Raw genomic sequence first — 13,037 nt, forward strand, 5'->3', positions numbered from 1 at the left:
GATTATGGAACAGAAGCTCCAAACCTGGAGCAGCCTGTGAGCCTCATCTAACAGAACGAGTGATGAGGGAGTGTGGGCTCATCCACGCAGCAGTTTTGAAAATGGGACAAAGTGACATCGTAGTGCAGTCAGTGCTTGGCTATTTGTGTAACAGGGCTGTGGGAGAGGAGCAGCACAAAGTGGATTCAGAAGGACTCCTGCAGTGATGCTTGGGGGGTGCACTGAGCCAGCCCAACTCCTGTGCTGGTGTCAATTGGGCCAGGGCCCACCTGTGTGTCTGTGTTGGGGTCTCCATGCTGTCACCTCCTTTAGCCTGGGGATACTTGGCCTAGCCCAGAAGGCAGCCAGCTCAGGCTCAGCAGGATGTATCTGCTCAGGATCCTTACTACCCAAAACCAGCTAAGACATTTTCCAGGCCAGGCTGACTGTGACATCCATGGTGGCCTCCTGCTGTCGGTAATTTCCAATTGTCCATCAAATGTGGAGAAGACCCGAGTGAAGTGGTTCTTAGTACAGATTGGTGATTATGAGTAATAGCGACTGAATGTGATTTATATCTGTTTATGTTTATTTATATATGTTTATGCCCCAAAAGGTGATTGCACAAGAATTAGACTGATTATTGCTCGGAGACCTCTACATGCCAGTTATAAAGTCAGTTGGGATTTAGAGCAGGTCTCATTCATGTTTAATTTCTTAAAAAGCACACAGCTATTAAGTTCAAGATACTGAAGCATCAGCCATGAACACACATATACCTGAGGAAGCTGTGGTGTAGCTGTGACAAGGGTGTATTGTGATGAACTTAAATGTGTGTCATGTAGCTGCCAATCACAGCTGAGTCAGACAGGTCCTGACTGCTGGAAGTGGCACTTCAGGCTTGTCGTGTCCCCTTTTCTGAAGCACAATGCAAGCTGCTTCACTCAGTGGGGGTCTAGTCTTGAAGACCTCCATTACCTCTAGGTTTTAGAAAAAGGTTCTAGAGTTCTACGAGTCCTTATTCTCCTTAGCACATCTACAGCACATCAAACTGTTATATTAAACATTTGCAATGATAATCGGTTCATGGGAAACTGCTTCTAGTATTTGAACTTGTCATTCTCTAAATGCAAAATCACTTAGAGTGATGGCCAGGAAGAAATTATTGTTTCACAATGATCAGAGCATGAAAAGGTACAAGATGGGTTTGCTTAAATAATTTCTAAATAAACATTCAGATGAGACAAGGCTGTGGAAACATGAGCCATGATGATAAATAACATGTACAATTTATAATGCAAATATGTTGCCTCTGACTTAAAAAGCTGGGTGCAGTGCTGATAAATACTGAAGTTCAGTTTGTTCATGCTGAATGAGGTGGGGCTCCAACTTCCCTGAAGTATTTTGGAAATCCCTACCCCTTCTTTTCATGATCTTCAGTGCAGCATGTCTGTGGACTTGAAACACTTCCTAGCACAGCCTTTCTGGCCTGTAGCTTAACTGAAGAGATTTGACCATGCTGCTGAGCTTGTGCTGCCCTGGCTGGTTCAAAAAGCCAAGACACCGCTCAATTCTGACACTGTCAAACAATACGTTGAATTTTCTTCAGTGGTCTTGAATCTCTGCGATTACATCTTTAACACATCAATAACTTAGCCTCTGGTTAGCAAGCATTGCTGAAGCATGACTAATCAGCAGATGAAAGTGTCTTTGTGGGGATTAGCTTTAATGAAAAGGGATAGTTATTTTGGTAGTTTGAAATCTTCCATAAATCAAAGCGAATACTGACAAAGCAGGTTCATACGGTAAGAATGAAGCTATTGTGGATAAAATTAAGGGAACAGCTACTTTTATATAAATCACAGGCCAGGACAGTATTTGTAAGAGAGTTCATGGGAACAAGATCATTTAACTTCTTCAGGTGTAAATAAGTGATATTTAGCTAATGTTAAAGCATCCCTAAAGAAAAACAGATGGATGAGGGTCCTTAGTAGGGAGTTTCTTTTTTGGTTTTAATTTTCTTTGCATGCAATTAAGACCCAGCTACTTTATCTTGATCACTTTATTCTGTGCAGGGACAAACATCCAACACATAACTTGGTCTTGACCACTGCCAGAGAGGAAGATCAAGGAAGAGAAATGTCAGCCTTGATCTCTGATAGGACTTGTTTCTGTCTGGTGTAAATTAGAAAGTTTCTTCATCTTCTATAACGTGGCTTGGAGGAGCTCACAGGCACCACGGGGATAGCGGCAAATAGAAAGAAATGCAAACTCCACACCTTCTGGGGAGTATTCATGTTCAGATCCTGAACTTTAGACCTCCTATATAGTCCTGTGTGGTTAATGTGCTGTATAAATAATCACCTCTTGAGCTCCTCCAGGCAGTGACTCAGAGCACCCACGCTGAAAGCTTAACCCTCTCTGATGACTGTATGGGAAGGCTGGAGTTAGACTGTATGTGTTGAGGTACCTTACAGCTCCCTTCCCTTTATGTTCCTCTCTTGGTTTGTGCTGTGCCTTCTCCATTGCTTTATTGTGACTATTGAATTTATCACAGATAAATTATTGCAGATGTGTGACTGAACCCCAAACTCATAATGTTCCAGAGGGTCTCTCTGCCTCTGAGCTAATGGAACATCCTTTCAGCTAGCCTGAGGCAAATGTTAAAACTGCTCAGATCCAGGTTCCCTTGCTTTCACCTGTGCTTTTGTACTGCTATCATATGCACTGTTTGAAAAAAAAAAAGCTTATAAAACATTTGGTCTGCATGCTGCAGACACTGATGTAAATGGCTCACTGAAAATCACAAATGCTTGCTCATCTCTCCAAAAAAATGTGGCATTAAAGGTAAGACTCTACACAGAAATATTGGCTTAAAGTAGTGTTCAGTTACACTTTTGGAGAGCTTCCCATACTCTGGAATCCTTCAGTTTGGGTGCTTTTTGTTGATTTTTTTTCTTTTATGCTGTCTTTTTCTTTTGCTCCTACAACACAAGCTTTCGTGAGTCTCCTGATCGAGTGACAGAGCTCTATTGAAGAGTTTGTGAACCAGGGCCTTACTCTAAGCTACTCAGAGCTCAGCTTGTTTTCATACTTCTAGGCAATTTCCACATAGCTGAGGCTAATGATTTTATATTTAATATGCATCTCTTTTCTAACCAGTGCCAATTTTTCTTTCTCGCGATACAAACATGCTGTCTATTCAGATTCAGTGGAAATGTGTGGTGTGTATGTGTGTGTGTCTGGGTTCTAAAATCAGTTTATTTCAAGTCTTCTAGGGAAATTACAGCAAATGACTGTGTTGTTACATAGTGACAAGAGTAGAATTAAAAAATAATTTCCATGGCAGAATTTACCATACTGCCTATTATAATTACTCTTCTATTTAGTAGTTTTTAGGGTCATGGGGAAAAAAGAAAAACCCCAGACCAACCAAAAACCCTGTAATTCATGATGTTTACATGATTCATAATTTATAATGGGAAGGAAAAGGAACATTATGTGAAAAAATGCTATGCACATTTTTGCACAACATTCTACTGGTATATGAATCATGCTTGTCTTGGTTAACTCAAGGGAAATAATCCCAGTAATGTATGTAAGGCAGTCATGCCCACATGTCTGGGGTTTTTTATATCCAGATTTCAGTGGAAAGAGAGATACTTTTTAAACAGATGGCAAACAAGCCCCTTTCCCCCCAACTACTTAGCAAATTTAATAACATAGCTAATTATAGGACTGTGTATGTTAATCCATTCATGTGCTTGCTCCATATATTTAATGTCACAAGTCAAAGAGATCTATGGAATGGCTGGGCAATGGCAGCTAAATTACATCCAGACCATATTCCCTCTTTAGGCATACTTTTGAGACTGAATCTCTTGGGATTTCTGTTGGTCATTCAGTGCAAAAGCTAACATAAAATTCTATAGCTGCAGCCTTGAAGTGATGTCAGGAGAAGCAGAAATTCACTCAGAGGCTTTATTTGCCTGGCCTAAGGTGATGTCCCATGTCACAGTTATTCTCAAGGGTCAGAAGGGAGAAGGTGAGGACAGTTCTTCCTGGTGAATTTCCCCCCTTGGCTGCTGCTGTGTCTTGGGGCTGAGATGCTCCCCGGGCTGGTGGCAGGAGCACCACAGCCATCTGATGAGCTTGAAGGACCATTCCCTTCCTCACTCAGAGCTACTGCATGTTCTTTCATCTATCTGGACCCTCCACTCCACTGTGGAGGACAGAGATCACAACTCACGGAATACCAGAGCAGGCCACCACCAATTCCAGCCCATCAGGCACCTGCCAAGGCCTGCCTGTTGAGGGGCAGCGAGCACCAGGAACCACCTCCAAGTCTTTGGAGCATCAGCCCCACCTTTGACTGCAAGAAGGAGAGAGCTCCTTGGTGCTGCATCTCGTGCTATTCTGCATGTGTTACAGCTGAAGCATGTGTGACACCACTCATGCTTTGAAAACATGCCTTTGTGAGGGGAGAGGTGTGCTGATCACCTCGGAGGACAATGGCTCACTAGGCTGTGACTGACAGCCCGGAGTACCTTGTACCAACAAAAGCCTGATCTCAAGTGTCAGATGCTCTGAGTAAATATATATGAGGTTCTTACATCAAAAGCTGTCTGTACAGTATGGAAAATGAGCTCAGAGCCAGAACCATCTCCTGGCTAGTTTTGTGTTTGTCATATGTAAAAGATTTTTCAGGCAGGAAGATCTGGCTGTTTATGTCACGAGTTCTTTTCATGTAGAATTCAAAGCATATTACTAAGAAAGTATAAAAATTTAGGGTAAAAAATGTGAAACTTGTAAGAGAAAAGAGTAATACTGTCTGGAACAGGTTAAATACTAAAAAGGGCAGACAAAATTAAGAGTATCTGAGTTCCATAATCTGTGGATCTGCCTACACATATCTGTTTGCTTGAAGTGCCCTTTGTGATCTGTCAGAATTATTTAAAAACTTTAAAAAATGTATGGAAATGAATTTAGTCACGTATCACAGACTAACTCAGGAAAGAGAAGAGTCTCACAAATCACAGAGGGATTAAGGTGGGGGGGTGGGGATTCAGAAAAGTGAGGGTTGGTGACGTCTGTTTCTGTGCAAGTGCCATCCTCACCCTCCAAGTGTAGGGGCGAGGTGTCTCTCAGTTCATTTAACCATTGTGACACCCATTTGGTTCCCACAAAATGCAGAAAATTAAAAAAATTCATGCTGCAGAAAGTGACTGGAAGCTAATCTGTTTGAATTTCCCTGTTAACTCCTGTTATTTTGTTAGTTCCATAATAATTTTTTTTTCTCCCAGATTTTAACTCTTGGAGCTGTCAGAAAAGCCAGCCTACAGTGAATTTACAGGTTCTTACACTACCCCTCAGAAATCCTGGGGTTTTCCCCAGCCACTTGGCCTGTCCCTAAAACTCTTGGTGGGGTGGAGGTGCTGATGTTCAACCTGTTTTTGCTGCGGGCTTGTGCCTGAAGAGCAACAGTATCATATCTCTGTGCAAAATCTTCACCTGAAAAAGCCTTCCAGGAAAGATTTCCACTGAGACCAGCCCAGCAATTCAGCCTTCTCTGCCACTGCTGGCTTTCTCTGGAGTCACATCTTGACCTGTGCTTTCACTTGGAAGGCAGCATCCCTTCAATATTTATCTGAAGTGTCTTGAAATCCTAGAACAACCCCTCCCCTGACCCCCACATCCCATATTCTTCCCAGAGTCTGTAGGTTCCTTTTAAAAACAGAGCATGCCCTGCCTGCCTGTCTCACTGGGCAGAGAGCCTAGTGCCTGTCGCCCTTGATGTCTTTCTTACTACTTGTTTCAGCTGGTTGTTTTCTTGGTATTTAAAGGCTTTGTTGTGTTCCACACTTTCAATTAAGGAGGAAAAATGCTCTGTGTGTTGTAAGAGTGAAACTGGCAGTTGTATACTTTGGTTTGTAGCATAAACAGTTGCACAAGGATTCATTGGCAACCTTCCCTTCACTAAGGAGGCTATCAGCTAAATGTCACAGATGTGCCTGGGACTTGCCAAGAGCTGGAAATGTACTGGGAAACTTCTGAAAATGCCCTCAATTAAAGGGAAAAAAAAGGATGTAGTGGACACGTTAGCTGCAGCAGAGGTTGGAGACACTCTGAGTGTCTGGTCAGCATCTCTTCTTGTGCATCCTTCCTTAACTCTGGAGTCTTCTTCCTCATGTGACAGGCTACATCTCTCCCTCTGCTCAAAGCCAGTCTTCTTCCTCTCATTGAGGAATAAGTGAGCAGCTCATTTCTTCCGTGTGGCCTGTAAAGCTGAGCCTTTCCTTCTCAGCAACAGGATCACAAATAACATAAAGCATTAAAAATGCCCTGGCCCCTTGACACCTTCGTTATAACTAAAGCAACAGCGTAATCTCGTTGCTGGAATGCTTGCCCTCCCTTCCCTCATCACCCATCATCACTTCATGGTTTAACTGCAGCCTAATCCTGCAAACACTTCCTACCCAGCAGAGCACTTACCAGCACCTAAGTAGTCCACTGACAGTGGTGGATTATTCCAGGTAGGACGTCCTAGGAAAGCTAAAGAAGTGTTTGTACCACTGGGCCGTTCCTTTGCAGGCTCTTGGGGGATATTTCCTTTTGTCTATAAAGAGGCCTGCACACGCACGGTGCTGTATAAATAATTAATAATAACAGAACTCACACTGAACTAGCACATAGGGGAATTTGTACCCCCGGCTTTCCTGGCTGCTAGGAGGAAAATCACAGAATTATGGAGTTTACAGAAAGCCTCCAGATAGCATATCTGCGTTTGTGGTGTTCCTCGCACTTTGAGAAAGTGTTTTCTCTTCCTCTGCACCAGAGGAAACATTGAAGGACCTTCACCTGGCAAGGAGTGCACAGGAAACATATTTTAAGTTAATCCAAAATCTGATTAATATCTCCCAAAGGTAAATTAAAGCTCTTATCACCCTGTCTAACCTTTAATTGCACAACACAGGAGGTCTGGGTTTCATCAAACTATTGACTCTTTTTGTTTAAAGATTTCTTGAGCTTTCAGCAATTTTGCACAAATTATTCCTTGGTGAAGGCCTTAAGCAATAAAATAAGCTGCTAATTTTATTTCCAATGGACTCACCCTTTTTGTTCTCAAATTTTGTTGAATTTTTTTCTCTCAGAAATATGACGGAATGCATTTGAATAGATCCGAATTATCAAACAAAAATAAAAGATTAAACCAGGAAAAGCAAATAGAGAAGCAAAAACAGAGCTGAGAGGCCACAGAAGTTTGAAGGTCTGTGTGATATTACAACACAACTTCTGGATTAAGGAGAAAAGCAAAATACTCCCTTTATGAATATGATTAAGAAGGAAATCAAACTGAAGTTCTTTGTTGTAACATAGTCTCCTCCTGACTGAATCCATGGAAATGAGCCTTTCTGTAAAGGCTCTATGTCATGGTCATACATTTCTCAGGCTTACATCATCTGTTGCTCAGAGAGAAGTTTATCACTCAAGTGCAGTAGTCATGAAGGAAGGTAGAAGACATTTCCTTGTGGGGAGGCTGATACACCTACCTCACATTCAGCTGCTCTGCTTTCCACGTGCTTTTGTAAACCAGACTGAGCTGTAAAGAACTGCACAGGGTAAGATTACTATGAATTTTTGTTGCATTGACAATGTCCCTTAAGAGCAGGCAGAATATAACTTTACACCTCCAAAAAGTGCTTTAGCCACCAAAACATGGAAGTCACTGGGCTACGTTTCATCTCCACAGAAAACATTCCATTCTTTACAGAGTAATTTAATATTCAGTGGTTCAGAAAGTACAAAAACGAACACTAGTGGCTGCCTCATAATCAGCTGATACTGATATTTTAAGGAAATAACTTGGAACACTAGACTTTTTCTATCCTAGCTGGCAAGTACTCTAAGCACCAGGTAATAGGAATCATGTTCCTGTCTCACTAACTTAGTAAATGTAGAATAGATCTGTTCAAAGTGAGGAGGATGAGTTGGAGAGGTGTATGATGCCCTCTTTCAGCAGAGACTGCTACTGGTGGACCAGGCTGTATCAAGAAAGCAAAAAAGGAAGAAAACAAGAAAGCAAGAAAACAAGAAAGCATCTTGCTTTCTCTGAAGCAAGTTAGTCTCCAGTCTTACCTATTGAGTAAAAAGCAGACTTTTGTTGGCAGGAGTTCCTCCTTCACCAGTATGTTGTATCTTGCTCAAAGCAGTAAAAATCCCTGAACATCTACAGGAGAGGGTATCCTCTCCTTGGGAGAAAGGGAGCGTCAGAGTCCCAAAGTGAGTGAAGGAGGAAATAGTTCATGTACCTAAGATCAAAGTGCTTCAGAACATTCCCAGAAATGGAGATTTACATGGGCAATCCTCTGCTTTGAGAAGTTGTCTGTCTGTGCACTTTAAGATGTTCTGTGTTAGATCTGGGATACGCAGAGATTTTTCTATACTTAGTTTGTCACCAAGTTAGGTGACCTAGTTTGGCACTTAAACATTTGTGTATTTAGATTATAGGTGCTTCTGTTTTCAGTTTGGCAGACAGATTATTTGTGTACATATATTCACATGTACATATATATATGTGTGTATATATATATATGTGTGTGTGTGTGTGTATACATACAAATATATATGTATGTATATATATGTATATATATATATACATGTATATATATATAAAAAAGTTTGGGTCCATTTTAAAAAGCCAGTACTGGTCCCTTTTTATAGATCTTGCAAAACCACCATTTTGTCTTAGTTCTTCAACTGGAAAAAATATGAAGGACTTCTGTTTGTAGAAACAAAGGGTTTTCTGGCTAACCAATATTTAAAAGAAAATAGCAAAAAAAAAAAAAATCCTGAAAGCTATTAAGTCTCTAATTTCTCACAAACTCTTGTTCACAAAAATGTTTTCACAGTATTTTTGAAATATGTGTGGAAACTTTTTCTTCAGCTGTTGTGCAAACACAGCAGTTGGGAGTACAACTGATGCTAACAGAAGAGACAGAAATCCTTAAGGCACTGAAGCCTTACACTTACCCTTTGGGTGTCTGCAAAATCTGCTGCAAAATTTTGTACATAAGGTTGTGAAGGCCTTGACAGTGCCCTTCCTCCTTAACAAGCAGTTTACTTTTGTAAGTATTCACAAACAGATCTGCTGGTATTTCAAAAGCAGTTTCCAAATGACTCCAAAGGTGATATTCAAGATAATTGTGACCAGTTGGGATCGCATTTTCAGAAGACATCAGAAAAACCTCATCCTTTCTGGTGTATTTTAACTAAGTCAGAGCTATTAACATTCTGGCCCTGGGTTGTTTTGTCTATGAGTTAGAAGAAACATTGAAATAGTAGCAACATATTTCTCAGTGCTGTGTTGATCACATGCAACAAGTATTTCACAATAATAAGAGTATTTATGTTGAAGTGAGCTGCATAAATTGACTGCCCAGCCTTGGGCTGGGTGACTTTTCTTTTGCAAGGAACTGTTGCATTTCTGTGCTCATTTAATTGTTTACTCCTACCATGTATTGTACATGGGAGCTGTAGTCGCTACTTGCCAGATATTTAACTACAATATTTCTAGTGCATCTTGTAAACAGTTCCCAGTTTTACAAATTATCAGTGGGATTGAACTTTCATTCACATGGTTAAAATATAGTTGCTGTGCTGAGCTGGATGGGAACTTATTCCTCGACAAGAAAAAGGCTCTGCACCTTTTTTACTTTATATTTTGTTTCCATATAGGAGGAGGTCAAGTTTGGTTTGCAATAAATTGTCATTTTATAAAAATAGAAGGCAAAAAAGTTCAGCTGAAGCAATTGGGTTACCACAGACAGATGTCACATTTTGATTTTTTTTTCCCCTATCCTATTTAAACATGTCTGCTTTGTTTTGAACCACATGTGAAGACCTCCTATCTTTAAACCTAAATAAATTTTAAAAATTCTAATCTATTTCCAGCCAGTTCAAATGCAGTTAATTTGGGGTAGGGTGGGGGCTGGAAACAGACCATTTAAAAATAGGGTTAGTTTACTATTATTGTAAAATAACAGTAACTTTACTAATATTGTCTTTACTATACTATTATTGTCCTTAAATATTTTTAACAATTACCATTGGTTTAGAAAAAGGAAATTTATGCTGCACATATAATCACAAACAAAAGTACATAAGCAGGTTTAAATTATCTGTTTTAATGCACAAATATAAATTTAATATATTGTAGCGAGGAGCATAAACTGTTTTATCCAGGGTCATTTTCTTCTCATTTATTGTGTGTTGTTGGATAAAACTTCATAGGTATTCAGGCTGTCCTAGATTCTGGCTATCACAAATAAAAGAAAATTTGGGCCTTAAATAAGTTATATTTTTATGTTAACAACCACTTTGTTTATCTGTCCTTCTTCTCATAAATCAATTATTGAGGTCTCCTTAATTAAGAACAGACTAGAAACAGTTTCATTGTTGATTTTTAAATTTCCTTTGTGCTGAAGTGCTATGGAGTTAAAACACCAAGCACAAAAGTGCACAGCCAACCATGACTAACTGCATGAAGCAAATAACAAGCCGCACCATCAAAAACAAGAGTCAGCGCTGCTCATGTGGAATACCAGAAATCATACCACAAAACACTTGACACACGTCTCACCCACCGGTGTGCACACTCATATCACACCTCAGGAATGCAGTCACAAGCAGCAAGGACTGCAGCAGAGGTAAACACCCCGAGGGAAGCAGCATTTCCCTGTGCTCATCCTGACAGCTCCGCACGCCTTCGGCTTGGGGATCCATCGGCCATGGGGAGCGAAAGGCAGAGCAAGCTGCGACTCAGGACATGCTTCCCTCCTGGCAGCTCTTCTGGAGGTGTCCCTGGGGAGCTGTGCCAAACACACACCTGGAACACTATTGCCCAGGGCAGGTAGCTTGCCATGTTTGAGCCAGAAGGCTGATGGAAGATAGCCATTATCCATTCTCACTGGTCACAGAACAATGTCTCCCCAAGGCACACAAAATCATCATTCCATGTTGTATGCTGGGCTCTGACAGTCCCTGTCTATCATCGTTAAAAATCACCTCCCACGCTCTGCTCAGTTTTCTCAGGAGGTGCATAGGCCATTCCTATTTGAGCAAAGAAAAGAATGAATACCTGTTTGTAGGATGCAACTAAGAGTGGAGCATGCTGGATTTGACTGGGAGAGGATATAATGATTACTAAACTTTTTTTTTTTCACTTAGTGTTTCGAAACAAACAAACAAAACCCCAGCCCTCTGCCTATTAACTGGAAAACAAATCCAACTTAAAATTTTTGCTCAACTCTCACTGCAGGAAATGGGAAACCTTCTGCTGTTTCATGGGGAATTAGAGCAGGCCAGAAAGATGAGAGCAATAACAAGCAGCCACCCACCAATAAAATGCATGTAGTAAAGCACTGTCAGAGATCAAGGGCTGTGCATACACTTTAGGAAGGATTAGATTTCATTGTCACTTCAGGCCAAGGAGGAGGAGATTCCATATTCCTGCAGTCATTCATCCCAGCTACTCCCCTACTCCTAAGGTTCCTCTCTACTCTCATCCAAAGACCCTTTAAAAATGCTGCTGATAAGTACTAAATATTTTAAATCCCATGACTATGATTTCCATCAGAGGAAATTAAATGCCAGCTTAATTATCTCTTGAATTCAATGAGGACTCTAGCTGAAGGGTAAATTCAGCTCCACTGTGAATGGAAGGGGAATGCTGGGATGGCTGGGAACAGAAATCTGTGCCCTGTTTTGCAGCTCTACAGCCCTGGTGCTGCTGTGTTTTGTATTTGTCAGAAGCAGCACATCTGTCCCTTTGGGCACCACTGCAGTCTGGAGTGACCCTGGAGAACAGGGCAGTGTTCCACTGAAGATGATAACTCAGATACAAGATTATCCATGTGTATTCCCATCCTTTGAGCCATATCAGATTCCCCCTTCTGTCAGCCATGAGCCTTTTCCTGTGCAGGTTCTTCATTTGCTGACCCCCTAGAAGGTGTGTTGAAAGATTTTTGAGAGGATACCTAAGTGACCTGTTTTCTTTTTAGCATAATTCCTGCTGATTAATGAATTCTGTAGGTTCAAAACTGATGACAATTTGTGTTCTGAGTCCTTAAAATAAGTGTTGAGAACATGGTAGTCTGCTAGATAGGCAAATTGGCTATCCTAGGCTTTATTCCGGATTCCTACCTAGTTCCTAAAGACCAGTTTGCACCTTAGATCCACTTCTGTAAAACATGGCATTTGCTCATCTTTAAAGTGCTCTGAGACACAGGATGAGATGTGTGGTATGTGTGTGCAATGGGGAGCTAAACTGTACTTGCTGCTTTGCAAACAGAAGTTGGACAAAATCTATACCTTAAACAACATATAATCTAGAAATGAAAATAAAATAAAAAACATCAACCTCTGTCAGAGAAACAAACAACCGTTTTAGAACTAATAGTAACATTCAAACATATTGATACTCTTTCAGTGGCCCATCATTATTTACTTTTTAAACAAAACTAAATATAAAATCTGTTCAGTTCCACTTGTAATTATTTTAGAAAACAAAAAAAAAAAAAAAAAAAGAAAAAAAGAAAAAAAAAAGAAAAAATATGAGGTTAGTCTAGAAAAATAGATTAGTTTTTAGATTATCAGACTTAATTCCCAGCAGCTTTCAGATACTGACAGTCCAGGAACTAAGAGAAACAGCTGTGAACCAACCAGACTAAAGACTGGAGAGAGGTCCAGTGGCTGCTGCAATATCACTGATGCAAGAATTTTGCTCAAGCTCTTGGGAGGTTTCTAGTGATAATGCCAAACTAAAGTGCATTTCTGTATATGTGCGTGAATACTGCAGGATATTCTTCCAGAAAATAAATACTGCACGTGGAACAGACTGAAATCTCTTTACTGACACAGGAACCTTGGAATGCCTTAATGACACCAAAATGACACTGTGGTGCTCAGGTGCAGTATCTTGATGAGCTCCCTACAGAGGTCTTTGTGATGCTGTTGGTACCTGTATGGAGCAGGACCTCTTTCTTCAGATTATTCCAGAA

The sequence above is a fragment of the Ammospiza caudacuta genome, chromosome 1 (assembly GCF_027887145.1).
Source record: "Ammospiza caudacuta isolate bAmmCau1 chromosome 1, bAmmCau1.pri, whole genome shotgun sequence".
In the NCBI taxonomy this organism is placed as follows: Eukaryota; Metazoa; Chordata; class Aves; order Passeriformes; family Passerellidae; genus Ammospiza; species Ammospiza caudacuta.